The 27,774-nt window shown below is 35.1% G+C and overlaps 1 protein-coding gene across 1 annotated transcript in view; it reads right to left on the reverse strand.

Moving 5' to 3' along the window:
• The window catches only part of Luzp2 (leucine zipper protein 2), a 363,177-nt gene that overhangs the window by 217,689 nt on the left and 117,714 nt on the right, over positions 1 to 27,774 (reverse strand). The gene's annotated exons all lie outside the window — the stretch shown is intronic.

The raw sequence follows: 27,774 nt of genomic DNA on the forward strand, positions 1-27,774 counted from the left end.
AGGGATTAAGTGACTATCCAATGGGTTTATTCAAGGAAGGGGTATGCAAGTAATGTGTACATATATGCCTGTGAGGGGAGTTTTGGCATAGATTGAAAGAAGACAACATAATTTCCCATGTAATCTTTACCTATGGGCTGGTAGAGGGAGATCACAGTGATTAATCAGACACAGAAAGGGACCACAAAGCCAGGAAAAAAACATTATAGAAAAAAATAGTATAAACTATATCAGATACTTTGAGAAATAAATAGAAATTTGTTACATGAAAGGGAAAAACATAAGGTAGGTTTGGTGTCCCATGCCTGTAACCCTAGCTACTTAGGAAGCAGTGGTAGTAAGATCATGGTCTGACATCATCCAGGGCAAAGTTAGCATGAATCTCTATCATAAAAAAAAATCTTAAAAACAGCCAGGCACTGGTGGCTCACGCCTGTAATCCTAACTACTCAGGAGGCTGAAATCTGAGGATGGAGGTTCAAAGCCAGCCTGGGAGGAAAGTCAGTGAAACTCTAATCTCCAATAAACCACCAGAAAACTGGATGTGGCATAGTGGCTCAAAGTGGTAGTGCGCTATCCTTGAGCTGAAGAGCTGAGGGACAGTGTCCAGGCCCATGACTAAGTAAAAAAAAAAAAAAAAAAATCTTAAAAACGAAAATCAAAAGACTGGGGGTATAGCATAAGGAGTATAAGTGCAAGGTTGTGAGTTCAGTCTCTAGTATTGAGCTAAAACAAAATCAAAACAGAAAACTTTTTAATACAGTCAAATATTGAATTATAGTCTTACAAAGTTAGAGGGATGGGTGAGAATTTTGAAAGTGGTAACATTGATCAAGTTGTATTGCATCCATAAACTACTTTGTTGAATGGCAACTCCTTTGAATACGTACTTAAAGATAACAAATATTCATATAATAAAAACAAATTCTGTAAATAAATCCAAAGAATAAATTCATTTGAACTTTTAAGGAGATAGTAAATATCAGAAGTTTTGAAGTTGTCATCAATAAGGAGATCTACTGTGAAATAAGGATTTGGGAAGGATGGAGAAAAGCAAGCAAGCTTCTAAAATGAAGCCTAAAAGTTTGAAAACTGGTTTGGCAAGGAAAGACAAGTAAATGAAGTAAATAGGACAGACATGGTCTGGAAAGGTTTTCCTATACAAAAACATTAGATTGTATCGAAACAGAGGAAATCCCTTGAGAAAGTGAGGCTATTTCGGGTCTGGGAAGGTGGCTCAGTGGTAGAGTGCTTGCCTTGCCTGCGTGAGGCCCTGGGTTCAATTCCTCAGCACCACATAAGCAGAAAAAGCCAGAAGTGGCACTGTGGCTCAAGTGGTGGAGCATTTGCTTTGAGCCAGGCCCAGAGTTGAGGTCCCATGACCCACAAAAAGAAAGAAAAAAGGGAGGCTATTCCTATAATAAACACTTTGTATGGCATGCAAGTGGCTATAACTCTAGGGATAACACAAATAATAAAATTTCTTGGAAAGACAAAGCTAAAGCCTAACAAAATAAGCACCAGGAGATGGGTATTAATCAGTATGAGGCAAAGGGGAGAGGAGTAGGTAGATACGAGTGAAAAGAAGGAAGGGAGAACACAGTCAAGAATTCATTGTCAAAATTAAGGAAAGTAAGGGAATGGGTGAGTTAGAGGCGGTGAGAAGGTTGGAAAGGGTGGCATTGATCAAGACACATTGTACTCATAAACTGCTTTGTTCAATGGCAACTCCTTTGTACAACTATTTAAAGATCATAAGTAATAATTAAATAATAAAAAGAAAGGGAGGCTATTAATTGAGGAACTTTAGCATTTTTGCTTGTCCAAGGAAAAGATTGGGACAATCTAACAAGGACCAAAGGAGGAGGCAACAATGCTCGACAGGAAATGTACTCATTACCATGCTCATGTAATTGTAACCCCTCTGTACAGTATTTTCACAATAAAAAAATACAAAAATAATTTTTTATTGATTTCACCAAATTTTAAACATAAAATCAATTAGATACTTTTTAATAAAATGCCTTTGTTCATCTCTGTTACGGGACGTGTGTGCGAGGCAGCTACTTAATAACAGGAGAGGATGATATATACAACTAATGGACAGCTTCTTTCATTGAGATACAGTATTTGGGTAAGAGGGGTTAAGTTCACATTTAGGAAGTTGGCTCAAACTCTCTGAGCTTTACCTCATTTAGCTGTAAAATACAGGGCTGGCTTCATCATATTTTTATGTGTGAACACAAAAACTTAAATAAGTCTTTGAACCTGCAATAAATAGTGAATTAAAAATACCACATATCAATTATTGAGATACTTAGTGAGTTTTAGAGTCATTCTGAAAAATTATAAAATAACTGCATTCATCAGAGACTTTAGAAATGAATAAGGGTGTCCCATATACAAGAGACTTGTATTATAATCTTCACAACTTATTTGCTAAATGTCTCTATCAATCTTCAATTATTTTTATTTAATTGAAATCGGAAGGACTACTGCTTATGAGATTTGCACTTACCAGACCATAATAATATTAATAATAAGCCATGTGCCTTTGTTCACAACTGTAACCCTAGTTACTTCAGAGATCTGACATTCATGGTTTGAAGTCATTCTGGGCAAAAGTGTCTGTGAGACTCTTTTTTTATATATGATTATTTTTATTGTGAAAATATTGTACAGAGGGGTTACAATTACGTGGGCGAGATAGTGAGTACATTTCTTATCAAGCATTGTTGCCTCCTCCTTTGTTTCCCCATACCATCCCTTCCCCTCTCCACTCCCCTACCCCCATTACCCTCCTCCCCACCCACATTCCCCACCCCACCAAAGTTGTAAAGTTCGTTTTTCGACACAAAGTCTTGTACATCTCATTGTCGCACTGGATCTTGTATCCCTATTTAAACAATTTGCTTTTTCTCTTCCCCTCCACAAATTATACCAACACTGAATACAGTGAAAACAGGGGTTATACCGTGGGGGAGGGACATACAATCTGTGAGACTCTTATCTCGAAATACACTGGAAATAGAGATGTGGCTCAAGTTATAGAATACTGATCTTGAGAACAAAACACCCAAGTGCTGAATTAAACCCCCAGGACCTACCAGGACTGGAAAAAAAAAGAAAAAAGAAGAAAAAAGAAAAGACAAGAAAAGGAAAGCTATTAAGGTACCAGGAGTCTATTCAGTCTCACTGACAGTCAAGAAACAAAAGAAAAGACACATCTTCATTTCATTTCAATGTTAATTCAAGTAACTCTTTTTCGCATACAGTAATCTCATCTCTAAATATTGTGACAATAATTAATCAAACTGGTAGATAATATGAATTGACAATATATTACACACAAGGTGTTATTATAAATAAAAATTCATTTAATCTTCAGAACAAATCCATCACTTAAGCAACTGTAGTAATACTTTTCTACATATAGATGTTCACAAAATTGAACTTATTTGTCATTTGTGACATTATTAAATTAAAATATGAATGGCATGTCCCTTATTTTTCCCCATAATTGATACTGATATCCCATTTTATGGGATCCAATCAGAATGTCAGCCATTCAGCAACCAAGCAATAGAATATGCTAGTGAGCATGAACATGAGGGGAAGAGGTGTTTATGAAAATCGGCTCTTTATAAATTTCCATGATCCGCTTCCAGACACCATGCAAATAATGTGCAGTTTCCTCAAAATATTAGAGGTAGAACGCTATACCATCTTTGGGCATACACCTGAATGAATGTAAATGAACATACAAGAGAAAGAGCAACACACCCAAAGTTACAGCAGTAGGATTACAACAGCCAAAGTAGGGAACCAGCCTAGGGATGTAATATCACATGAGTGAATAAAGAACATATGGTGTATATTTATGATATCCATAAAAATAATAAAATTAGGTCATTTGTTGGAAAGTAGGTGGAACTTTAGGTCATCATAATAAGCAACAACAAATCCTCAAAGAAACAACCACCCTATCAACAAGTGGGCGAAAAACTTAGAGAGTCTTCTCTGAAGAGGAAATAAAAATGGCCAATAGACACATGAAGAAATGCTCAACTTCTCTAGCCATAAAAGAAATGCAAATCAAAACCACATTGAGATTCCACTCACCCCAGTTAGAATGGCTACAATCAAGAAATCTAATAACAACAGATGCTGGAGGGGATGTGGCCAAAAGGGAACGCTACTGCATTGTTGGTGGGAGTGTAAACTTTTTCAACCACTTTGGAAAGCAGTATGGAGGTTCCTCAAAAATCTACACATAGAGCTCCTCTATGACTCAGCAATCCCACTTTTGAGCATTTACTCAACAAATCACAAACAAGACCATACTAAAGCTAGCAGCACAGTTATATTTATTGCAGCATTATTTACCATAGCTAAGATATGGAGCCAACCCAGATGCCCCTCAGGAGATGAATGGATCAAGAAAATGTGATATATATATATATATATATATATAGAGAGAGAGAGAGAGAGAGAGAGAGAGAGAGAGAGAGGAATTCTATGTCTGCACCAGAAAGAATGACATCACCAATTTGTTAGGAAATGGAAAGACTTGGAAAAAATTACATTAAGTGAAGAAGTGAAGTAAGGCAGGCCCAAAGAAACATAGGTCCCAAGCTTTCCCTTATTTGTAATAACTAGTATAAGTCTAGGACAAGCAGAAAAGGTCAAAAGCTATGTACATATGACCAGATAAGATTGATGTTAAGTGAAATGAACCCCAAGATAAGGACACAACTGTTTTTTTTTTGTTGTTGTTGTTCTTTCTTGCTATTGTTTTTAACATCTTTAAATGTACTATGTGATTTTTAAAATTTCTTTTGCTTGTGCTTCCTCCCATGGTATAACTCCTGTTTTCACTGTACTTGATGTCAATGCTCCGCATCTTGTATATACATTTTTCTAATTTTGGGAGGGGAAGGGAAATAACAAAATGCTGAAATAAGTATACATGTTAACCCATTGTAACAATGAGATGTACAAGACACTATGTTGAAAATGAACTTTACAACATGGGGGGCAGGGAGGAGTTAGGGAGGTGGGGAGGGAAGAAATGGTAGGAGATAAACAGGGAATAGGTAACAATGATCAATAGGAAATGTACTCATTACCGTACTCATGTAACTGTAACCCTTCTGTACACTATTTTTCAATAAAAAAACATAAAAAAGATGAGCAAAGTTCAGATATATCAGTATTGCATGCTTTCACTCATGTGAAATTTAGATCTAATACAATAAAAATACGGCATAATTATAAAATGAGACTTCTTGAGGGATGAGATCCAGTGAGTGGGAGCAAGATGAATAGAGTATATGACAGAAGGATATATATATATATATATATATATATATATATATGTATGCATATATGTATATACATACAACCTCTGAACTCATTTGTACTGCCTACTTGCGAATAATCATTTCTGGTTTATTGAAGAAAGCTTCTGTCTCCATATTATGTCCTGCTCCATATTATTTCCTGGTATAATTATCAAAATGGTCCACTGCATGTTTATACTTTTCAATCTATTTCACTATTGTTTTGATTATAGTTTTATTGATAAATTGTAGGTTTTCTTTCTTCTCAATGAATTTTTGAATCATGATATTACTACCCTAAAAAAAAACTTGCAGGGAAATTCAACTCACATTATAATTACATTTAATTAAATAGATAACAATTATAAACCTTCACATTTAGAGACATGAACTGTTTCATATATTATTCCATTATGTTTTATGACTCACCAAAGCATTACAGTTACTACAGTTATTCATTTGTTTTTAAGCTTGCTGCTCATATTTTAAGTAGATTTTACCATTTAATTGCTTATTGACATTGATAATTGTTAAAGATATCATGTCTATATATTGGTTGTTATTAATCTTATTAGTTGCAATAGTTACTCTGTTAATACTTTGGCTTTGTTAAGCAGAAAACAATATTTCTTTGAAACAGAAAAGAAACATTTTATTTGGCTGAGGAGGAGGGCTCACAGTTAATTGGGAAGCAGAGGGAGGAGAATCATTTTTTAAAACCTGGGTAAAGAATTATTCTGCTCCTATTTGAAAAATAAGCCAGGTATAGTGGCACAAAACTATCATTTCAGTTGCTTGTGATGGGGAAGTAGAGGTTTCAGACTACGGCCCTATAGGAAAAAGGATCAGTTTCATGGCTCAAGAGTGCTTTGAGATCCTCAGTACAATATTCAGTACAACACACACACACACACACACACACACACACACACACACACACACACACACACATACACCTCTTTTTCTTTAAAAGTTCTAACACTTTATTTATTTATTTATTATACTGGGATAGCCTCCTAAACAATGTTAAACAGAACAAACACTTTGTACACTTTGCAAGGTAGAAATGTTACTTAGGCTGCTTCACTGCACACAATGTTTGTTGGATTTTTTAGAACCATTTGTTAAAATTTGAGTTTTGTTGAGGTGTGGGATTCATGCAGAAAAATTTTCTGATCTCAGTAACACTTTCTGTACTGTCACAAATTACATAAATCAGAAATTGAAGAAATAGAAAACTTAGCACAACTTTCCTTAGGCTTCACTCACTTAGCATCTCCATGTCCCAACCGAAATATACATATATATAATATATATTATATATATTATATTTATATTATATATATAATATTGTCAATAGATTTGACAATTAGGCTTAGGCAACAATTGAATATGCCTTCTTTTGGATTATAGTTTTTTTAAAATAGTATTAATTCTGTAAATTTCTTCCATTACTTATAACAAAGGCATATATTTTATTGCCCCAAATATATTGGTGGGTGCTTTTTTGTAATAATACAATCCTTCTATCCCAGTGTTAATAGAAAAGCTTGTAAACAAATGGTTTAAATAGGGATACAGGTGGATCCATTGTAACAATGAAATGTACAAGATGTTATGTCTAAAAACGAACTTTACAACTTTTGGGGGAGGATGGGAGGGCAGGGTTGGTAAGGGGAAACAAAGGAGGAGGCATCAATGCTTGATAAGAAATGTACTCATTACCTTGTCCATGTAATTGTAACCCCTCTATAAGGTACTCTCACAATAAAAAAAAAAAGAAAAACTCTTGTGATTTTTCAGTTTTCAACTTGTGTGAACAGTGTTTTAATAACTACACTCTATAATATTATAGCTAATGCACACATACACAAACACACATATGAAAGATATATAATTAAGGGGGGAATTAGTACATGATAGGTTTCTATATTCACATATGTATCTAGTAAATTTGGTCTAGTGCCAGCTGAGCATGCATGCCATGTGCCAGTTTCTCAGCTCAAATCAGGATTCAAAAGAAAAAAGGTGAAAAGAAAAAAAGTCCTTGAAAATTAGATGGGACACTACTTTTTAAATTTTTTATTATGAAAATACCATACAGAGGAGTTACAATTACATGGGCAAGATAATGAGTACATTTATTATAAAGCACTGTTGCTTCCTCCTTTGTTTCCCCTTCCCATCCCTTCCCCTATCCCTCCCCCAGTATCCCCCCTCCCCTCCCACCCCCAGGCCAAAGTTGTAAAGTTCATTTTTCTACATAATTTCTTATACATATCATTGTTGCAATGTGTCCACGTGTATTCCTATTTAAACGATTTGTGTTTTTCCCTTCTGCTCCACAAATTATACCAACATCAAATACAGGCTACAATGCCTGATAAGAAATGTACTCCTTATCTTGCACATGTAATTGTAACCCCTCTGTACAGTATTATCACAATAAAAAAAAACCAACATTGAGATACCACCTCACCCTAGTTAGAATGACTGTAATCAAGAACTCTAATAACAACAGATGCTGGAGGGGATGCGGACAGACGGGAACCTTACTGCATTGTTGCTATGAGTGTAAACTTGTTCAACCACTTTAGAAAGTAGTATGGAGGTTCCTCAAAAAACTCCACAAAGAGCTTCCCTATAACCCAGCAATCCTACTTTTGGGCATTTACCCAAATGATCACAAACAAGACCATACTAAAGCTACCAGCACAACTATGTTTACTGCAGCATTGTTTACCATTGCTAAGATATGGAACCAACCCAGATGCCCCTCAGTAGATAAATGGATCAAGAAAATGTGGTATATGTACACAATGGAATTCTATGCCTCCATCAGAAAGAATGACATTGCCCATTTGTTAGGAAATGGAAAGACTTGGAAAAAATTATACTAAGTGAATTAAGCCAGGCCCTAAGAAACATAGGCCCCATAGTTTCCCTTATTTGTAATAACTAGTATATGTCTGAGTCAAGTAGAAAATGTCAGATATGTTGTTGTTAAGTGAAATGAACCCCAAGATAAGTATTCAAATGTTTTTTTTTTACTTTCATGCTATAGTGTCTAACATATTTATAAGATGATTTCTTTGTTGCTTTGCATGTCCCTCCCCCACGATATAACCCCTGCTTTCACTGTATTTGATGTTGGGAGACTACTTTTAAAAAGAATTTTAAATAATTTCAGAAAGCTTTGCTATGGCTTTGGCATGGGAGGTGAGATCGTTAATTACAGAGAAAAGTAACCTTGTCAATACAGTCTATGGGTAAGGCTTTTATTAACTTCATGTATCTATACAGAAACACATTTTGCTAGTAGCTGAATGTGTGGCTTTGCTTTCTGTTTGATGCATGAAATGAATCTTTTGAGAGCAACTGGAAGAAATTCTATTGATTTAGTAAGCCTGTGATACTTAGTAGTTTAAGACCTTGCCCTTGTGAAAATTACATCCGGTTAGAGAGAAGATTCTAAAACAAGGGGGAAATAAGCTACAAGCCCTGCATGACATCTGATCTAAAGGGATACTACCCCAAAAGCACCTTTAGAATAATAAAATCACTACTTTCCATTTATATTAATCCTTTCCTTTCAACACTTTCTGGTGGTTCAGAAATTTTGTTCCACTGATGCTCACTTTGCTTCCAAAAAGACACTGACAGGGATCTATTAAAATGCTAAGTGGGGGTCTGGTTCCAGCAAATGATAATCATATTTATCTGGAGGTCAAAAAAGAGGCCCTCACCGGAGGAGGGGTGTTTTTTTTTTTCTTGGTTGGTCATGGGGCTTGAACTCTGGGCTTGGGTGCTGTCCCTGCACTCTTCAGCTCAAGGTGAGCGCTCTACTGCTTGCGCCACAGCACCATTTCCAGTTTTCTAGTGTTTTATTGGAGAGAAGAGTCCCAAGGACTTTCCTGCCTAGTCTGGCTTTGAACCTCGGTTCTCAGATCTCACCCTCCTGAGTAGCTAGGATTACATGTGTAAGCCACTGGTGCCCAGCTTAGGGGTGCATTTCTTTAATTTCCCAAAGGAGGGACTTGTAAAAAGATGATTGAATCCTGGTTCATGTTTACTTAAACTTTTCGTGTTCTGGGAATCTGATAAACCAGCATCTAAGAGAAGCAAACACTACCACAGTACTTTGTAAGCTGTAAGTTTCTCTCCATAGATGGAATTTGGGTGAGCAGAAAGAATTATATGACAAAATTCTCTCTACAATTCTTAGTTACTTCCTCAGAATGCATTTGAAATTTACAAAAATAAGCATGAGACAACTACAAAAAAAAGTAAAATGGACAAATGTATCTACATCTCTTTGTCAGTGAAGTTATGAGCAACAAAAATATATTCATCTTATGTTGGCATCCCATTAGGAAAGAATATTTTACTTTGAAAGAGTTCTAATGATTCCTCAAAAAATATGAAATAAAATTCCTGAATTATAACATAAGTTAAAACATAATTCATAACAATGTACTAAATATGATTATGTAAATAATCACTAAAAAGGTAGATGCAATCACCAAAATGAGAATCAGTCTCTCACTCCAGCTTTGCCTGAGAAAATTCAAAACATTTTCCCTAAGATTTTAAGTGGATTTATGTCCCAGTATACTCATAGGATATTGAAACTTCCTGAGCTCAAAACAAGTTTCACACATTCAACTTCTGGAAAATCATAGTTTAACCATCCAGTAGATGCACAGCACTGGGTGTTCACCCACAATACAATGGACTACATGGGGGTTTTCTCCCCGTATTTCCAGTCACATTGCAAGAAACCATTCCAGGAAAAATATTAGTATACAAAATTTGAGCTAGAATGTCCTTTAATTGAATATGACATTTATACCATTGTAAAGTCAGAGAACTTGAAACACAGTCTGGGAAGCAAGCAATATTTCAAGCAAAATAGCTTCTCTTCCATTCCCATTTCACAATTTGTAATAATTCCATGTCTTACTCCATTCTCTCCTTGAGATAGATGTGTATTACCATTTTACCCATTCTTCCAGAATGTGAGATATATTAAGTTGCTTAACAATTAGCCAATCCTTTCTTTTATGTAACTACTAGAACATGCTCACAAAGCCACAAATGTCATCAGATACTCAGGTGAGTCATTCCATGTCACAAGGCCAGATAAAAAAAGATGTTAACTTCCCAGGTCTTTGTGAACCTTTCTTTTTGTTTTTCATTATATATTGGGGATGCACACACACACACACACACACACACACACACACACACACACACACACACACACACACACACACACACACACTGCCTGCCACCTTGTTTTCCTTACCTCATCCCCTCTCTAGGAATGTAATAATTAGCTTGCATTCCTGACACATTAATCCTTAAACCTGATGAGAAGTCAGCTTACTGTGATAGGTAAGTATGAAAACAGTGTTGGTACTTAATGGCACATCTGTTCTGCTCAACCAGATCTAAAATCCTGACACACTGACTTTTGTTATAAAGTGTTATTAAATGATTTTACTTTTACGTCCCTGTCAGACTTCCTGGTAATTACATCTGAACTCATTTTAATTACTGCAAAATGTCTGGTGCCATGTCATTCATCATGTTTTGTGGATTCCAGCAGATTCATCATTTACTAGAAACTGGGTAGAAATGCAAATTCTTGAATCTCATTTAGCACTACTGAATCAGAATCACTCCTAGCAAGGAGGAACTCAGAAACTCCAGGTAATTTTTGTATCAACAAAAGTAGGTCTGCATGAGTGTGTTACCTTTGCACTATATTCCCTTAAGGTGTGTGATCAACAAGAGTTGGTATCTACCAATAGGAACTGAAACCATACTAACCTGCCTATTTTTCAAGATTACATTAGCAGTAGTCATATGCAAAAGGCATTTGCTGGAGTGTGCTTGGAAAAGATTAGAGGAAATGTGGTAAATAAGAAATGTATACAATTTGGAAATAAGATATAACCCTCTATGTGATAGCTAACTTTGTGTATTGACTTGACTAGTTTAAAGGATGCCCAAACAGGTATCAGGTAATTTTTTATTGTTGAGTGTGTCTAAGAACAAGATTCCAGAGAGATTAAAATTCAAATCAGTAGGTAAAGTGAGGCAATCACATCAGCATTGGTAAGTATCATTCGGTCTGTGAAGTGCAAAGGACAGAGTGCTAGAGAAAAGATTCCACTCTCTTCTTTGGAGTTGAGCTTTCTAATTCTGATACATTTCTGTTTTTTAATAAGTTTTTTATTGTGAATATACTGTACAGATGGATTACAGTTACATGAGCAAGGTAAGGAGTACATTTCTTTTACATTTCACCTCAGACTGAATTACAACAATACCTTTTCTGGGTGTGTGTTTTGAGCATGGCTCATTGTGGGTCTTCTCAGGATCCTGAATCACAGGAAAGAATGCTCATTTTATGTGTTTTTATACTGTTGGCTTTGTGTTTTTTTGTTTGTTTGGTTTTGTTTTTGTTTTCAGGAAACATCAATGTACACTCAAAAAAGAATTTCTCGTTTGACAGTTTCAACCATCACTGTTCTTTTTTGTATGTGTCATTTGATTTCATCAAAATTGACAGACCTTTTTGATGTTATATTTGGCTTTGTCCTAAGACATTACATAAACACATGTACCTCTCCCTTAATATAAACTCTGACAGCTCTGGTTTCACAGGAAACTCTGCTACTTAGAAGCTCTGTGACTTAGGCTGCATAATTAACATCACAAGCTTCATTTCATGGTGGAAAATTGGAGATATTATCATTTTTCTGGAAGGATTATTATGAATTTTTTTTATAAAAGGCAGTAAGTGAGCAAGAAGAATATCAAGTAGGTTTCAGGGTTCATTTCCTTGTTTGCTTCTGTCTGTCTCTGTTTCTGTCTCTGTCTCTGTCTGTCTCTCTTCCTAGATACACTACCCCAACCACTAGAAAACGTATCACTAATCCTTTGTTAACCCAACACAGGTATCCATATTTTAGCCAATGATCTGATTAACTAATTGGACATTTAAACAGAGGTTTCAGAACATAGGATTAAAACATAATTAGGCTTATTTATTTATGACACTTAGAAAAAGAAGAGTGATGTAAATAGATAGAAACCAATGTGCTGGGAGGAGAAAAGTGAGAAGAGATAGGAGGGAAACATTATCTGGCCAATACAGAAATGAATTAAAGACTTTATACATGGAAAATAACAATTAGCAACTTGAGATAGTCTTTAAAAAATAAGCTAGCTGACAAAGTGCTAAATTTTGTAAGAGATTCAAAAGTGTACAAGGTGTTCTATTCTCATTATTCATGATTTCCAGGAGCCTAGCTGTGTGAAAATGGAAGAAAATGGATCCACTCTTAAATCTGGGAACATTACAGAGGGTTGTTAGAAAACAGACAATAAACAGTACATATAGGATCTAGAGAGGGGCAGCCTGGACTATTTGGTGGAAGTGAGGAACCTTCCTATTTTGAGGAGAAAGAGACCTCAGAGAGAACTTAATGTTACTAAATAAAGCAGAGAGTTACTGGCTTTTCCTCTTCTCAGGGTTGAGAAGGAGGTTTGAAATGTATTTTAAAGCTCTTGTGAAAGAGATGATAAATGTCTTCAACTCCCACCTGCTAACATTGCTATTATAACAAGATAATTAACAGGTTCTTGGCATTCAATAAATGCTAAATCAACATTTTTACACTACCACAATCTGGTCAAACATATCTTCCTCCTCTTCTTTTTTATAAGCATAGACAATAAAAGAGCCACAAAGTTCCTGGTAACTTTTTTTGTATTAGAATAGAACTATTACACTATCTGTGAAAACAATGTCTATTCACCAATATTTCCTCTGACCTTACAGTTGGTCTTATCCAGAAAGAGATAACCTTATGAGGGAAGTTAAAATCCTGCTTAGGCTGTAACTCAGCACTTTTTAAATGGGCTGTAAGACACTTTAGGACATATTTATTATTTTTTTAATTCTCAGCATCATGACTATATATTTATCATAGATGGAAACTTGAATAGTCACTCTTTGATGTGACAGCCTCTTTTGAAATATATGGATGTCCATTACAGATTATGAATCTAAGTAGGTTTGCACTGCTTAATCATCCATCTTGAAAATGGCACCTTTCAATGATCTAGGAAGGCAACCTTGAAGATATTTTTTTTAATCAAGATAATCTGGTAGCAGAGTGGTGGCATTGAGCTATATTCCACCTGGTGGAGGGCATGTGATACAATTCAGTAGGTCAATTTATGTCTCTAACTCTGCTTTCAGACCTGGGCAATTCAGTTCTTACCTGTGTCATCCATGTTGATTTCTCAAATTACTATCAACAACCATAGTTATAATTATTATTGTTGTTAGTGTCATTATTTTAGCATCAATATGCCCCAGTAAATAAACAAAGGAAAGATTAATATCAATAGATATTAAAACTAAGCTCCCAGATCTTAGATCTTCTTAGAAAATTTTACCCAGTTCTGTGATTATGGTAAAGTTCTTTCGTTAGTTTTCACATCTTGATTTCCTAGTTTTGGACATTTCATACCCATTTCTCTTTCATTTTCTGTGGAATAATGATCAAGATAGGAAAAAAGTTAAAAATGACTTTGAAAAATTCTGTTTGGGCTAGGGGTTTAGCTCAGTAGTTATACACTTGACTATTATGTACATGGGTCCAGATTGGATTTCCTAGTACTACAAGCAAGAAAAAGAAAATGTGTAGAAAAATAAGCCGTGCTGTACACATTTTTCATTTTTATTTCTTTTGTATTCCTTTTCACTCCTCCTCCATGATTTTTTAATGGGCAAAAACAACCTTTTCGACAGACAAAAGTGCATGTAGTAGAACAACAACAACAACAACAATGAGATAGAGGCAGGCAAGTTTCATGAGATTGCTTCGTTTCATTTTTCACATATTCACTCTTCTTTGGTAATTTTCTTAGTAAATTAACTTCCTATTTGTCTCAAGGAAGAAAGAATAAAAAATAACATCAAAATAGTATGTAGACAGTTAGGATTTTCATTTTGACTGTTACAATTTTGTAAATACGTAATATATACATGCATGCTTATCTGTAGACAACCATGAAGCCGGGAACAGAGACATGCCTGCTTATCCTATCAGTACCCAGTCATACACAAACTCATTCTGAAACTACTACCTATTACTTGTATGGCTCTGCCGTGATTTCATGTGAAAATATGTACATCTATTACATTTAGTTAAATCTAGCATAATATTTCCTAGACTGGAGGTCAGGATGGCTTATACTGAGGAATACGTGAAATATCTCTTAATGTTGTAAGTAAGCAATGCAGAAATAGAAGAAATATTAAACAAAAAACCCTGGGTAAGTTCTAGAATCTTCAAGAAAATCATTGAAACAAATAAATGAAAAAGATTGTCTTAGGCAACAATGCTGGATAAGAAATGTACTCATTACCTTGCTCAAGTAACTGTAAAACCTCTCTGTACAGTATTTTCACAATAAAAAACATTTAAAAAAAAGAAAACCAAAAAGCAAACAAAAGAAAAAGAAAAAGATTGTCTTGCAATAAACCACCTTGAGACTAAGATTTCAACAGAGGCCAAAGATAGTGAAGACGTTAGCTAAACTGATACAAAGAGGGAATATCCCAGAAAGAAAATAAAGAAAAAAATCCTCAATTCACATGTTTGTCTGGCACAGTAAATGTCAGAGACCAGGGTGGTAACAACAAAAAAACAAAAAACAGCAAATTGAGGAAATCATAGGGTACCCAAGAACCAAGGGGGTCCTGGAACATAAACCCTTGGCTTCCACTAAGACAGACAAGTGAAATTACTATACAAATTAAAAGCTAAATCACATAAGTAGAATTTACATAAATTTTGCCAAATGCTAGCTCTGAAGTTTCCATCATTTTTATAGACATCAGTTAATGATTATAAAAGCATGATTATCCCTGTCATCTTGACATATTTGGGCTGTAATAAATCATTTTTTCTTTTTTTTAAAATCTGGTATTTAACAATTCCTTATGTTGTTCTTGCTTGATAGTCAGGAAAATAACTTGATATATTTGTTAGTTATTGCTGTGTCTTCCCAATCTAAATCACTTATTTTATATTGATAATGTTATACTTGCTAACTGTATTCATTTATGACCATCAGTATCTTTGATACATAAAGTAATGCAACTTTATCTCTTGTCCTCATTTTTCTTTGGTGAAATCTATATCCCCTGACATCCAAAACAACTTACTATAAACAGAAAAATCAAGTCTTTTTTTCAATGGAAAATGTGTGAAATTCACAGTTCATCTGAGGGGAAAAGAGCTTTCAGTTGTGGAAGAAATGTTATGCAACTTTTTCTGCATGAACTCATCTGGTTAATATTGTCTTAGTGTAGAATCTATTCTGGACTTTTCAAGAGAACAGTACTTTGTTTTGGTCACTTCTTGGCATTGTTACCGACTTCCTTGACATTTTGTATGGCAGCACCTATTTTTCCAGGATAAACTGTATCATATGTTATACAGCTTAATCTGAAGCATTAGGCTGCTGAAAACAGGTGGCTGACACATATGGTTATATGTGAAGCTTCTTGCACACTTACACATTTTTACTTCAACATGTACAGAAATTGAAATAAATTCTACTTCCTGACATTTCCAATGAATGTGGTTGATATATTTATGATTTTGAGAGCTACATATTTTGGAGACAGGAAAGAAACTTTCCATTCACTAGGCATTGATTTTTAAACTAGGCAGTGATCATTGGCCTACAAGTTATTGTCTTCACTGAGGAAATTTCTAGCTTCATACAGTAGTGGACAGGTTTCCAGAGCATGTTTCAAGAGAAAAAAATCACAACTATATCAATCACTGGCTGCCCATAATTGTCCAAGTGTTTGTCTTTAAAAGTTTTATTTATTAATAATATGAAATTCACAAAGTTTACACTTAGTAGTAGTATTAATGACAGAATTTACACCATGAAAATTCAATGGATAGTAAAAAAATTACACTTGGAATGAATAATTAAACAGCACTCTTAAGTATCAGTGAGAACAAAGGAGGGTAGTTTTAGTTCAGGATCACAAGGGTCACAAAGGCACAATAGCTACGTTCATCTGATCTTATAAAATAATATTTATCAAAATGAAATGCAATAGCAATATTCACAATATGTTGGAAACAATCTGTACAACTTGCAGGGGGGGTTGGGAGGGGAGGGAAAAGAGAAAAATGAGGGAAGAGGTAACAAGTTAGACAAGAAATATAATCACTACCTTACTTAGGTAATTGTAATCCCTCTAGATATCACCTTGAGAATATTCTTTTAAAATGAACTCCAGGAAATGGAAACAAGGTTTGTTTTTAAAAACATGTTGCTGTTCTTGTTTTCTTTTCCTTTTGTCTTATTTATTTATCTGTCTTTGGGAGATTAAGAGGTAGGAATAAAAATGGTGGGACAAAGGGTGAAAATTCAGCGGTGGTACTCACTAGACCCTATGTTGAAAATGAGCTATGCGACTTGTGGGTGGAAAACCTGAGAGAGCTAAGGAAGAGGTGACATTGTTCAAAAAGAGATGTACTCTTGATTTGACTTACATAACTGTAACCCCTCTATAGTCATTCTTACAATGACAATTAAAGATACATTAATTATAATCTGAAGTTTTAGTATTTTGGTTGCTTTCATCATTATTACTAACAATGTTGGCAAGAGGAAAGAAAGAAGGGGAGAGAGACTAGAAGACAGATGGAGAGGGAGAGAGGGGAAGGAAAGAGAGGGAGAAGGAAGAGGAGGGAAAAAAAGGAAAATGAAGGGAAGAGGAGGGAAGGAGAAGGAAGGGGGAAGGGAAGAGGAAGGGAAAGAGGAAGGGGGGAAGTAAAGAGGGAAAAGGAAGAGAGGGGAAGGGAAGGGAAAAAAGAATAGATCTGATAACTTATGTGTCTGATTTGCAGATAACCCACAAGAAAAGAATGGCATTGAGAGGTAAATAAAAAGACTTAGATTGCAGTGAAACCAACATTTATCAAAAGAAACCAGGAGATACATTGTTCAAATCAAAGGTGAAGGTAGCAGGAGGAGTTTTGAGTAAAGACTCTTTGGATGAAAATTGTTGATTCCTGCGTGTTATTTAATTATTTCGGTCTTAAGTTCAGACCTAATTGATTCAACCACATTTAACCCTCAGGCAAGCTCTGGGAAAAGGCAATGAGATTTCATTGAGTCTTGAGAGGATTTGTGACTTACACATAAATGAAAAGTTTACCTGAGCATAAGAGACAGATCACAATGCCATGAATTAACCTACAGAAAACAAGATGTTTTGCTAGCATAATAGCCCCAGGTAGGGGAATGCAAAATGGACAAACAAATTTTCCCTTTGGCTATAGGTCAACCTATTAGTCACAGACAGCATCACCAGAGCAAAAATTTACCAGATCTGAATCTGTTTCTGCCTCTTAGACACTTTGTAACTAACAGAAAGTTAAATGAATTCTGAGATTAATTAAAATTAATTAAGGTAATTATGGCCAAAATGTACTGTGAGAATTCATTGAGACAATATACATAGAACATTTTAGAAGAAGATTCCGCATAATAAATTATATATATATAGTTTATTGCCACAAAAGTAAGGATGTCAACAAGAATACAGACAGATGCTGACAGGAATAGAGGGAGAAAGGAACTCTATTATACTGTTGGTGGGACTATAAACAGGTAGAATCACTGTGGAAGTAAGTTTGGTGTTTTTTCATAAAGCATAGAACTACCCTATGATTTATCAGTACTACTCTTGAGCATATATCCAGAACTTTTTAAGTCAGTATACAGTATACACTAAACTGGGACTTGCACAAACAAGTTTATTGCTGCACTATTCATCATAGCCAGATGGGTTAGCGGATCAGGAAAAATTATGTGTATATATACATATGCTTATATATGCATGCATATATATGCATATATATGTACCTATACACAAGTAATAAACACACATATACATATGTGTATGTACATATATATATACACAAATATATATTTATGTATAGATATATGTGTTAGCTATAATTATATATATATGTATGTATAATATGGGTATTTTAATTCCAACATTTTTGAAATGTGAAATTATTATAAATATAGACCTTATCTCTATATAAAACATATTTTTCAAATAGGTGAATTTTAGCTACATCGGATTTCTATAATATGATGTCTTTATTTTTCTCTTCTAACTTTATCTCAGATCTTTGAAAAACTTAGCAGATACCAATTAATTTGAAACAGCCCTGATGCTCCCATAGGCATCAAACATAATTGCTACACATACACAGGGAAATTTAATTCCAAACTTTTGTGTTAAGTTAATAGAAAAATCTGAGAGAAGGCAATAGAAATAGTAAGGAAGTCCAAGACTTCAGTACAAAATGCTTCAGGGCTTCAGTTATGGGTGAGAAGATTAAGACTCATTTATGTTAGTATGACATATAATACAGGCGTGGTTAATGTTTGGAAGTGTCTATGCTCATAAGCAAGTACTGTATTCTCCCTATTATGAATAAATGTGGAAGCCAACATGTGAGAGTTTACTGGGTTCCACAACATCGTTGGTTTTCTATAATCTTCAGATATGAGATCATTTAAGTGAATTACTTAGAACACATAATATATATGGGAAATATATTTTTGATAGTCATTTGTGTATATTTTTTAAATTGTCACAAGAGATTATTTTTAAACATTACATGTAGTATGATACCATTTACATAGCTATACATGTAAGCATACATGTTGAAAATGAAATGAAAGGCTACATGCTAAAATATTAACAATGCTTATTTGTGAGATGGGACTATTGACCAATATGTTTAAATGGATAATAATAGGTACTGTCTTTTTTCATTTTTAAGGTAGTTTTGTATAATTCATTATTTAAAATCTGAAAGAAAGCCCATTGTTTTTATAAGCTTGATACAAGATTATGTTTTGTGAAATGGGCTTACATATTTAGAAAGAGAAAAGAGTGAAGAATGATTTAGGGACACACACTTGCTGTGATGTCAAATGGTGCAACTTGAATGGAGGTCTTCTGAGAACAAATGAAAGATCCCTCTTGGGATAAAGTATCTGAAAGAGGCTTTGAATTGTTTATATTCTAGCACTGCCTTTTGAACAAAGGGCTCAGGTACTAAATGTCAGCACCATTATCCAAAGAATATGACTTAGAGAAGTGAATATTGAATGCAGCAACAAGCCAGAAATGGCAAATTGTGAAACTCAAACGAAATTAGGTTTTTCATCATTCTTTTGTTCTTAGACCACACATCAAACTTGGTACCTGATATTTTGTCTCATTGGGTAGTAGCAGAGAAATGTTAAAAAAAAAATTAAGAAGCATGATGGCAAATGCCTGTATTTAAAACTATTTGGAAGGGTGACATAGCAAAATTGTTATTTTAGTTCAGCACAGCAAAAAATGACCAGGACCTTATCTCTAAAATGAACTAGGTGGTACATGCTATAATCCCAACTTCGTAGGAGGCAAAAATTGGAGGATTACAATCTGAGTTTGGTTTGAAAAAAAATCACAAGGATCTTGCTAAAAGAAACATTGAAAGCAAAAGTGCTAGGGTGTGGTTCAGGTAAGAGAGCACTTACACACTCAGAATTCTATTACGAGACTCTGTTCAATCTACAGTCCCATCAAAAAAATTTTCATAAACAAAAAAGAAAGAAAGAAAGTGGAATATAAAGATAAAAGAGAACGCTAATGGATAGATCTTCTGCATATGAGTAACAACCGTATACAAGTCAGGTACCAGTAGCTCATTCCTGTTATCCTTGTAATAAGGAAGCTAAGATCTGGAAGATATTGATTTGAAGCCAGATCAGGAAGAAAAGTTGCCATACTCTAATTAACCATCAAATTTGAGCTGGAGATATGGCTTAAGTGGTAGAGCAACCACCCATGAGTAAGAAAGCCTAACAACTTCAAGGTCTTGAGCCCTATAACCAGCATACATGTGCACACATACATACACACACACACACACACACACACACACACACACACACACATGCAAAAGAGAGAGAGAGAGAAAGAAAAAGAAAGGAAGGAAGGAAGGAAGGAAGGAAGGAAGGAAGGAAGGAAGGGAGGGAGGGACGGAGGGAGGGAGGAAGGAAGGAAGGAAGGAAGGAAGGAAGGGAGGAAGGGAGGGAGGGAGGGAGGAAGGAAATAAAGAAAGAAGGAAAGAGAAAGAAAGAAAGAAAGAAAGAAAGAAAGAAAGAAAGAAAGAAAGAAAGAAAAAAAGAAAGAAAGAAAGAAGGAAGAAAGGGAGGGAGGGAGGGAGGAAGGAAGGGAGGGAGGGAGGGAGGGAGAGAGGGAGGGAGGGAGGGAGAAAATAAAGAAAGAAGGAAAGAGAAAGAAAGAAAGAAAGAATGAATGAAAGAAAGAAAGAAAGAAGGAAGAAAGGGAGGGAGGGAGGGAGGGAGGAAGGAAGGAAGGAAGGAAGAAAGGAAGGAAGGAAGGAAGGAAGGAAGAAAAAAGGAGAGAGAAAATTAATACTATTAGGAAAGACATACACTAAACCACACATACACACAAACCCAAATTCTGGAAATAATGATTCTTTAAATGAGCACATAGTTACATACAGTTAGAAAAAGGTCTTTTGGCTAAATAGAATTAGAGATGTTCACATGGAGGCAATCTTTTCTTGTTGATTTGTTAAATTATATTTTAATTTTTAAGTTGTTGTACAAAGCAATTACCATTCAAAAACTTAATTTATAAATACAACACATTTAATTGAAGAATGGATAATGGTTATTGCATTATGTTAACTCTGACACAGGATCTATTTTCACATAGTTTATTTGAATGTTGACATAACTAAACCCCTGGTTGGGAGTGGGGAAGGAAATGGGAAAAGGAATTGATTGACATTATAAGAAACTGGGGAGCCGGGCGCTGGTGGCTCACGCCTGTAATCCTAGCTACTCAGGAGGCTGAGATCTGAGGATCGCGGTTCAAAGCTAGCCTGGGCAGGAGAGACCATGAGACTCCTATCTCCAATAAACCACCAGAAAACCGGAAGTGGCGCTGTAGCTCAAGTGGTAGAGCGCTCGCCTTGAGCTGAAGAGCTGAGGGACAGCGCCCAGGCCCAGAGTTCAAGCCCCATGACCGACAAAAAAAAAAAAAAAAAAAGAAACTGGGGAGTAACACAGATATAAACACCAAAGAACCCCTCCTGATGTCTTCTCATCTTCCTCCAATCCTTGTGTCTTATTGGCTGAGGACTATTTCTATGACCAAAAGGAATAACAAATGAACAAGGCTCAAAAGCATTTTTGAAGCAGTTAGGAAAGCTAGACAAGACCTAAGTGAACTGGAGGGAGAAATCTGTAAGACACAAGATATATGATAATAAAATGCATGCAGACTGTAAATTAAAGAGAAAAATGGGGACGGTATGAAAAGGATTTGTGAACTATAAGGGAGTTAAAAGGAAGTCTGAATGAAATAAAGCCTATGCTAGAGGTCTAGGCCAAATGGTTCATTATTGTCCTATAGGCAAGCAGATCCAGCAAAAGGTTTTAGCAGTAAAAAGATATCAGAAAACTAATCTTCAGAAATATCCAGTTGGTGACTATATGAAAATGTAATAATTATTCCTTTATTAAAATAATAAGAAAACATAAGGTTAATTTGGAGGCCAGTTAGAAGGCTCTATGAGGCATCTTAGAAGTTTTAAGGATTTAATCTGAGAAAGAAGCGATACAAATTGGAAATAACTGAAGAGAAATGTGATAGAGACAGATTCTTCTAAGAATTCACAGATGCTTTATTGTTGAGCATGCAGTAGATAATTACTAAGTGGGACTGCCCTAAAGACAAAGAAAGCAAGATAAAAATCTGTGCTGAGATAACAGCAAGGTGATTCTAGTTTGGTCTTTGCTGTTTACAAGGCTGGTTGGACCTCCAGCCAATGAAACAGAGTGAAATAAGATGGGTCATATTAGAACTATAATCATATAAGCCATCGCATCATAGTCAGCTTATTAAAAGAGGCCAAGCTGAAGCAGCTGTAAACAGCGATAAGTTCAAATGCACTGCAAATGCATGTGTGTTGTGTGAGTGCCATTGGGAGGAAAAATGATTGTATACTAAAACAGATAAGCCCAATATCCCTAGTTAAAGGTAAGGCTCAAATAAGTTGGTGTGGGAGATGAGACACTAATCCATGAATTCATTTGTCTCCTACCAGGACTTGCTGGCAGATGACTGAAAAGGGAAATTAGCATTTCCTTTTTTATTTATTTAATTTATTTTGGTACAGCTTGAAACCATTAGTAATTGCAAACAGTAATGATCAGTTCACACTGTCTGACTGGTAGTGAAATTAAAACTAAATAAATAAAAACCAAAAAAAACCTCAAAACAGGACAACAAAAAGTAAAAGAGATCATAATAACTGAAAACAATAAGAGAAAATAAAAGATAAGAAGAACATGGTCTAGAATAAATTCTTGCCTAGAGGCACACTACAGAAATGGTACAGATTTGCTAATGGCCTTCTGGCAGAAAAGGAGCAAGGCTCATTATTTCTACACTTTTCCAAAGTTGCTCCCAGCATCCCCATGCTGCTTCTGTAGCAGCCCTGGACCTGCTTAAATGGCAAACATGTCAGATCGTTTAAAAATCTTTCTAAATGGTCGCCTGAGGGCTGCTGCTTCACAGAGAAGGATTAACCATGCCCTGAATGAGCTTCCTCAGTGGGCATGCAGCGCCATTCCAAGCCAGACTTCTAGGAGCTGGGCACTGCCTGAGCACTTCCTTTCTCAATGGTGGAAGGGCTGAAAGTAGCATGTCTCTAGATCAAACAAGGAGTAAAATGGTAGCAGGGTCTACCATCTCTATTTTCAGTCTTCTGCTTTGTTGTGATAGAAGTTTTAAGTGTGCTCTCCACTCATTAATGGGAAAATTTCTCTTGTTGAGGTCTCTGATAATAGACCTGTGTTGAACAGCAATCATATTGAGTAGGCAAGATAAAGATAGAGAGATACAGATCTATCTATAGTATTTATAGTATCTCTTTAACCCTATATTAATCTATCTATCCATCTGTCTATCCATCTATGTACATGTGTATGTATGTATGTATGCATCTATCTATCTATCTATCTATCTATCTATCTATCTATCTATCTATCTATCTATCTATCTATCTATCTATCTATCTATATAACTATTCCCAAATACTAGTCATAAAAGTGAGGAAAAATAGATCATTGTGTCCATTCCTCAAGTAAGACAATCAAGGTTCAGAACAAAGGCAGTTGACTTGCCCAGAGTCAGTGCCATAGACTAGTATAACTAGTGTCAACCAAGAACTACTCTAGTCTATACTATAACACTTAGGAATGCTTCTTGATCTTTGTACAGTTGTCCAGAAAGGAAGAGTTATTACTCTCAATAACAACATGAATGTAAAAGCAAGGTGGCTAACTTGAATACTTGGAGTTTGTGATTTTCTTATCACTCCAAATGGCCGTATTTTTTTTTAAGATTGGAGACTCTATACGTTGTTACAAATATCCTATGTGACTGACTTAGAAAGGAGAAATACTTTGGAAGTTAATAAGTATGCAAAAGAAGAAGTGCAAGATATATTTATGTTCAGCTTCCTAATCTCTAAGGAATTCTCACTCTCTTGTGTCTTTCACACTTCCTTTTGATAATGTCTCCCTACTCTGATTTCTTCCTACTTACATAGTACAGGAAACACAATAAATATTGGACTCACAATGTGTCTTATTGCTAAATTAGCTGGCCAATCTGACCCAACTGTAGCTTAAAATATGTTCACTGATATCATTTGTTCATCAGAAATATAATTGACTTTATTTTTAATACATCTGAAATGAACTGAAGGGATATATTGCATGCTTACATGACTACAAAGTATTTTTAACTTGCTATCTTCCTTCCCCTGAATTTATACTCTTATTTCAATTTATGTTGTCCTATGCATTATGTAAATTAACTCTCAAAGCATCACAAAGCTAATTTAATATGAATTTATGGTATTTTTGCTAGGAGTAAACTGTATTTTTCAAATAAGAAAAAAATCACCCCAAGCTAACAGGTACTTTGGTTAAAATTCAAACATCCAAATGCATATAGAAACATTTGTAAGTTTTCTCAAGGCAGAATATTCATGTACTATCACAAATTATTTCCCTTGATTTTCCTTGTCTACATGATTTTTTAGAAGTCCTTTTCAGAATAACTCAAAGAGAATCTCCAGCAAATGACCATAGGCCACAGTTCTAAGATATTTCATTCACCAGCTTGTACTGTAAAAGTAACGAAGACTGCATGCATAATACATGGCAAGTTAGAAGATAGCAAAAATGAAAATTCAATGAGATTTAGTCCCCATTTATATATTTTTATACACATTAAGGAAGGTATGGGATGACTATGAATGGCAGCAATTATGAAAAAGTCAAGCACATTTTCTAAACTTTCAGGAAATGATAAATTGGATATTCTTGTGTTTTAAAGCATTTCACTTCTGATTTTAAACCAGCATTACAGAATTGTGTTTATGTGTTGGAAGACAAGCTGCCAGGGGAGATAAAGGATGTGTTGATTGTGCTGCTTCATTTAGCTCCACTTTCTAGTCAGATTTCTAAACTTCACAAGCACAAACTAAATGAAGGATGGTGAGGGCTTAAAGGATAATTTTGGAGTGGAATTAATCACAGTATCCATGTCACACATCAGTAGGTAGCACAGAAGGTAAACTTACTGACTTAGGAGGCTTGTTCATTTGAGAATCTTCATTTCCTAAAAGCTCCTAGATACTCTGATGATTTACTGAAAACATGTCAGACTAATTGTCTTTTATGCTGTAATATTTTCCCTTCTCTCTTTCAGCCAAAGTAATTTTAAAATTTCACTTAGGAAAATCCTTAAAACTTAGTGAGGTTCTTTTTGTTTTTTAAAATAGAATTTAACAAAATTAGGCAGTAATTTCTGGATGATATCATGCAGAGGACATATAATCACTAGAAATAACCTATCCACCAATCCATTAACCGAATAGATACACTAACTCTTAAAATGGGAAGAATAGAAAGTAAAGTATCACTGAAAAAGAGAAGACAGACCTCTGTTCATATGACAATTTCTATAAAATATTGTTCTTGTCACAAAGTAGGGTCTAATTCATATTTTTGCCACAAACAATGGATTGAACAAAATTATTTAGGAAATATATTGTATCTTTTTGTTGTATGTCTTATTTTCTAGATGTTTTGTGAGATGTAACTTGCCTATGTTGTTATTAATTCTGTCTCTACTCAAAGTAACCATAAGTGGACTAAAGATGTCACTAACATACTTAGCACCTTATAGAAAGATATTCTCTTTTCTATAAGTGAATAAGGACAGACTGTCATATCTGACATTATGAGTCCTGCTGTCTTTATGTGACAAAAAGTTGCTACAGCTAAGCAAATGACTACATTTTTTTCTACTTATATTTTACTTTACAACCAAGGGAAAATCAACCTGCTCTGCAGTGGCTGTCTTCATCTGAGCTTACTAAAATGTTACTTTGATCAGAAGTTAGAAATGAAAAATACCTCTCACAACTCATTTCCCAACTAGAAGACATAGCACTTAGTAGAAATGACAAGGGTTGTTTCCTTCCTGATCTAACTTAGATGCCATGGTGCAGCACTATCTTATTTTGCAGAAAATACTCTTTTAAGAAAGAATAACACTTCCCAATGATGACATGAACTCTCTTACAAATGAATTCATCTTTCATTTGTCAAGCATAAATTGACATTGAGAAATGATCTGAGTGATCTAGATGAGTCAAAGCTATGCCTTTATCTTCACCTTGTTTTATCTGTATTTATTTCAAATTTAAAATATTTAATATGCATGTATTAAGTAATATAACTAAGCACCAGCATTTCTGTTGCATTTTTGTCTTATTTTTTTTCTTCCAAGTAAATAATGTCTAAGCTACCATGTGAGCAGAGCAGAAGTGCTTGGGGACATAAAACATATGGCAACATCACAATGTTGGATAAAGTATATTTTAAGGGCTGGGAATGTGGCTAAGTGGTAGAATGCTTGCCTAGCATGCATGCTGGGTTCAATTTCTCAGTACCACATTAACAGAAAAATCCAGAAATGGTGCTGTGGCTCAAATAGTATAGTGCTAGTCTTGAGTAAAAGAAGCTCAGGGACAGTGCCTAGACCCTAAGTTCAAGCCCCAGGACTGATCCCCCCAAAATATTTTAAGATAATTACAGCAGTCAGACTAGGAACAAAAGCAGAATCCAGGCAAGATGTGTGCACAGGAGAGGACATTTTGTTGTGGCTGCAGATCCAGTCTGGCAGAGTAGAAATGGCTTTCCTTGAAAATGCCAAGAATTGATTCACAGCCATATTGCTATATCAAATTAGATATCCACTATTTTATTAAAGTTCTCATCCAGTCATATAATATACTATGAAACAATGTATCAAGTGAATCATGTGGTGCTGAATTATATGAGGCACTACACACATTTTAGTGAATAGGACTGATACAGTTCTAGACTCTATGGGGTTAGCAGTGTTAGAAGAAACAGGTCAAGGGCTGGCCATACTAGCTAATGCCTAAAATCCTAGGCATTGGGAAGTGGAGATCAAGTAGATCCCAATTCTAGAATGATGAGAAAAAAATAGATTCTATCTCAATAAATAAACTGGGTGGTTTGGACGGTTTTGGTACAAGCCTGTAATCCTAGCACAGGAGACATCAGGAGGAAGATTATAGTTGGTGGCAAAAAATGCAAGATCCTCTCAGAGAAGGTAGTAAGGCAAGCATTGTTGGAGGCCTGACTCACAAAGTGTCTGCCTTCCAGGCTGGAGTGCAAAATTCAATAAAGAAAGAAAAGAAAGAAAGATTCAGATTAAAGGGGAAAACATAAAGAAACAAACCAACTGCAAACTTTTTTGTTTTCTGCCTTGTTTTGCCTAATTCTTTTTTTCCATTTATTTATTTATTTATGTTGTGAAAATACCGTACAGAGGAGTTACAATTACTTGGGCAAGGTAATGAGTGCATTTCTTATCAAGCATTGTTGCAATTGACCTCTGTCCTCTTTCTTTCTCTAGAAATATATGCATTTATATATGAGTATGAGTAACATGCACATGCTTATATTCATGTCTTCAAAATTATTTTAACAAATCTGAATAGAATGAGCAAGGAACAATGAGAAGAGCATACAGTCAAAGCTACTTGGAATGAGCAGGAAATTGTTGCTAGAAAATAACATAAGGGTTCATAAATAACACAAGCATCCTTGCTGTAGAGCAAAGATAGGAGGTTGTGGAATTCCA

The sequence above is a fragment of the Dipodomys spectabilis genome, unplaced genomic scaffold, assembly GCF_019054845.1.
Source record: "Dipodomys spectabilis isolate Male_0828 unplaced genomic scaffold, ASM1905484v1 ptg000145l, whole genome shotgun sequence".
NCBI lineage: Eukaryota > Metazoa > Chordata > Mammalia > Rodentia > Heteromyidae > Dipodomys > Dipodomys spectabilis.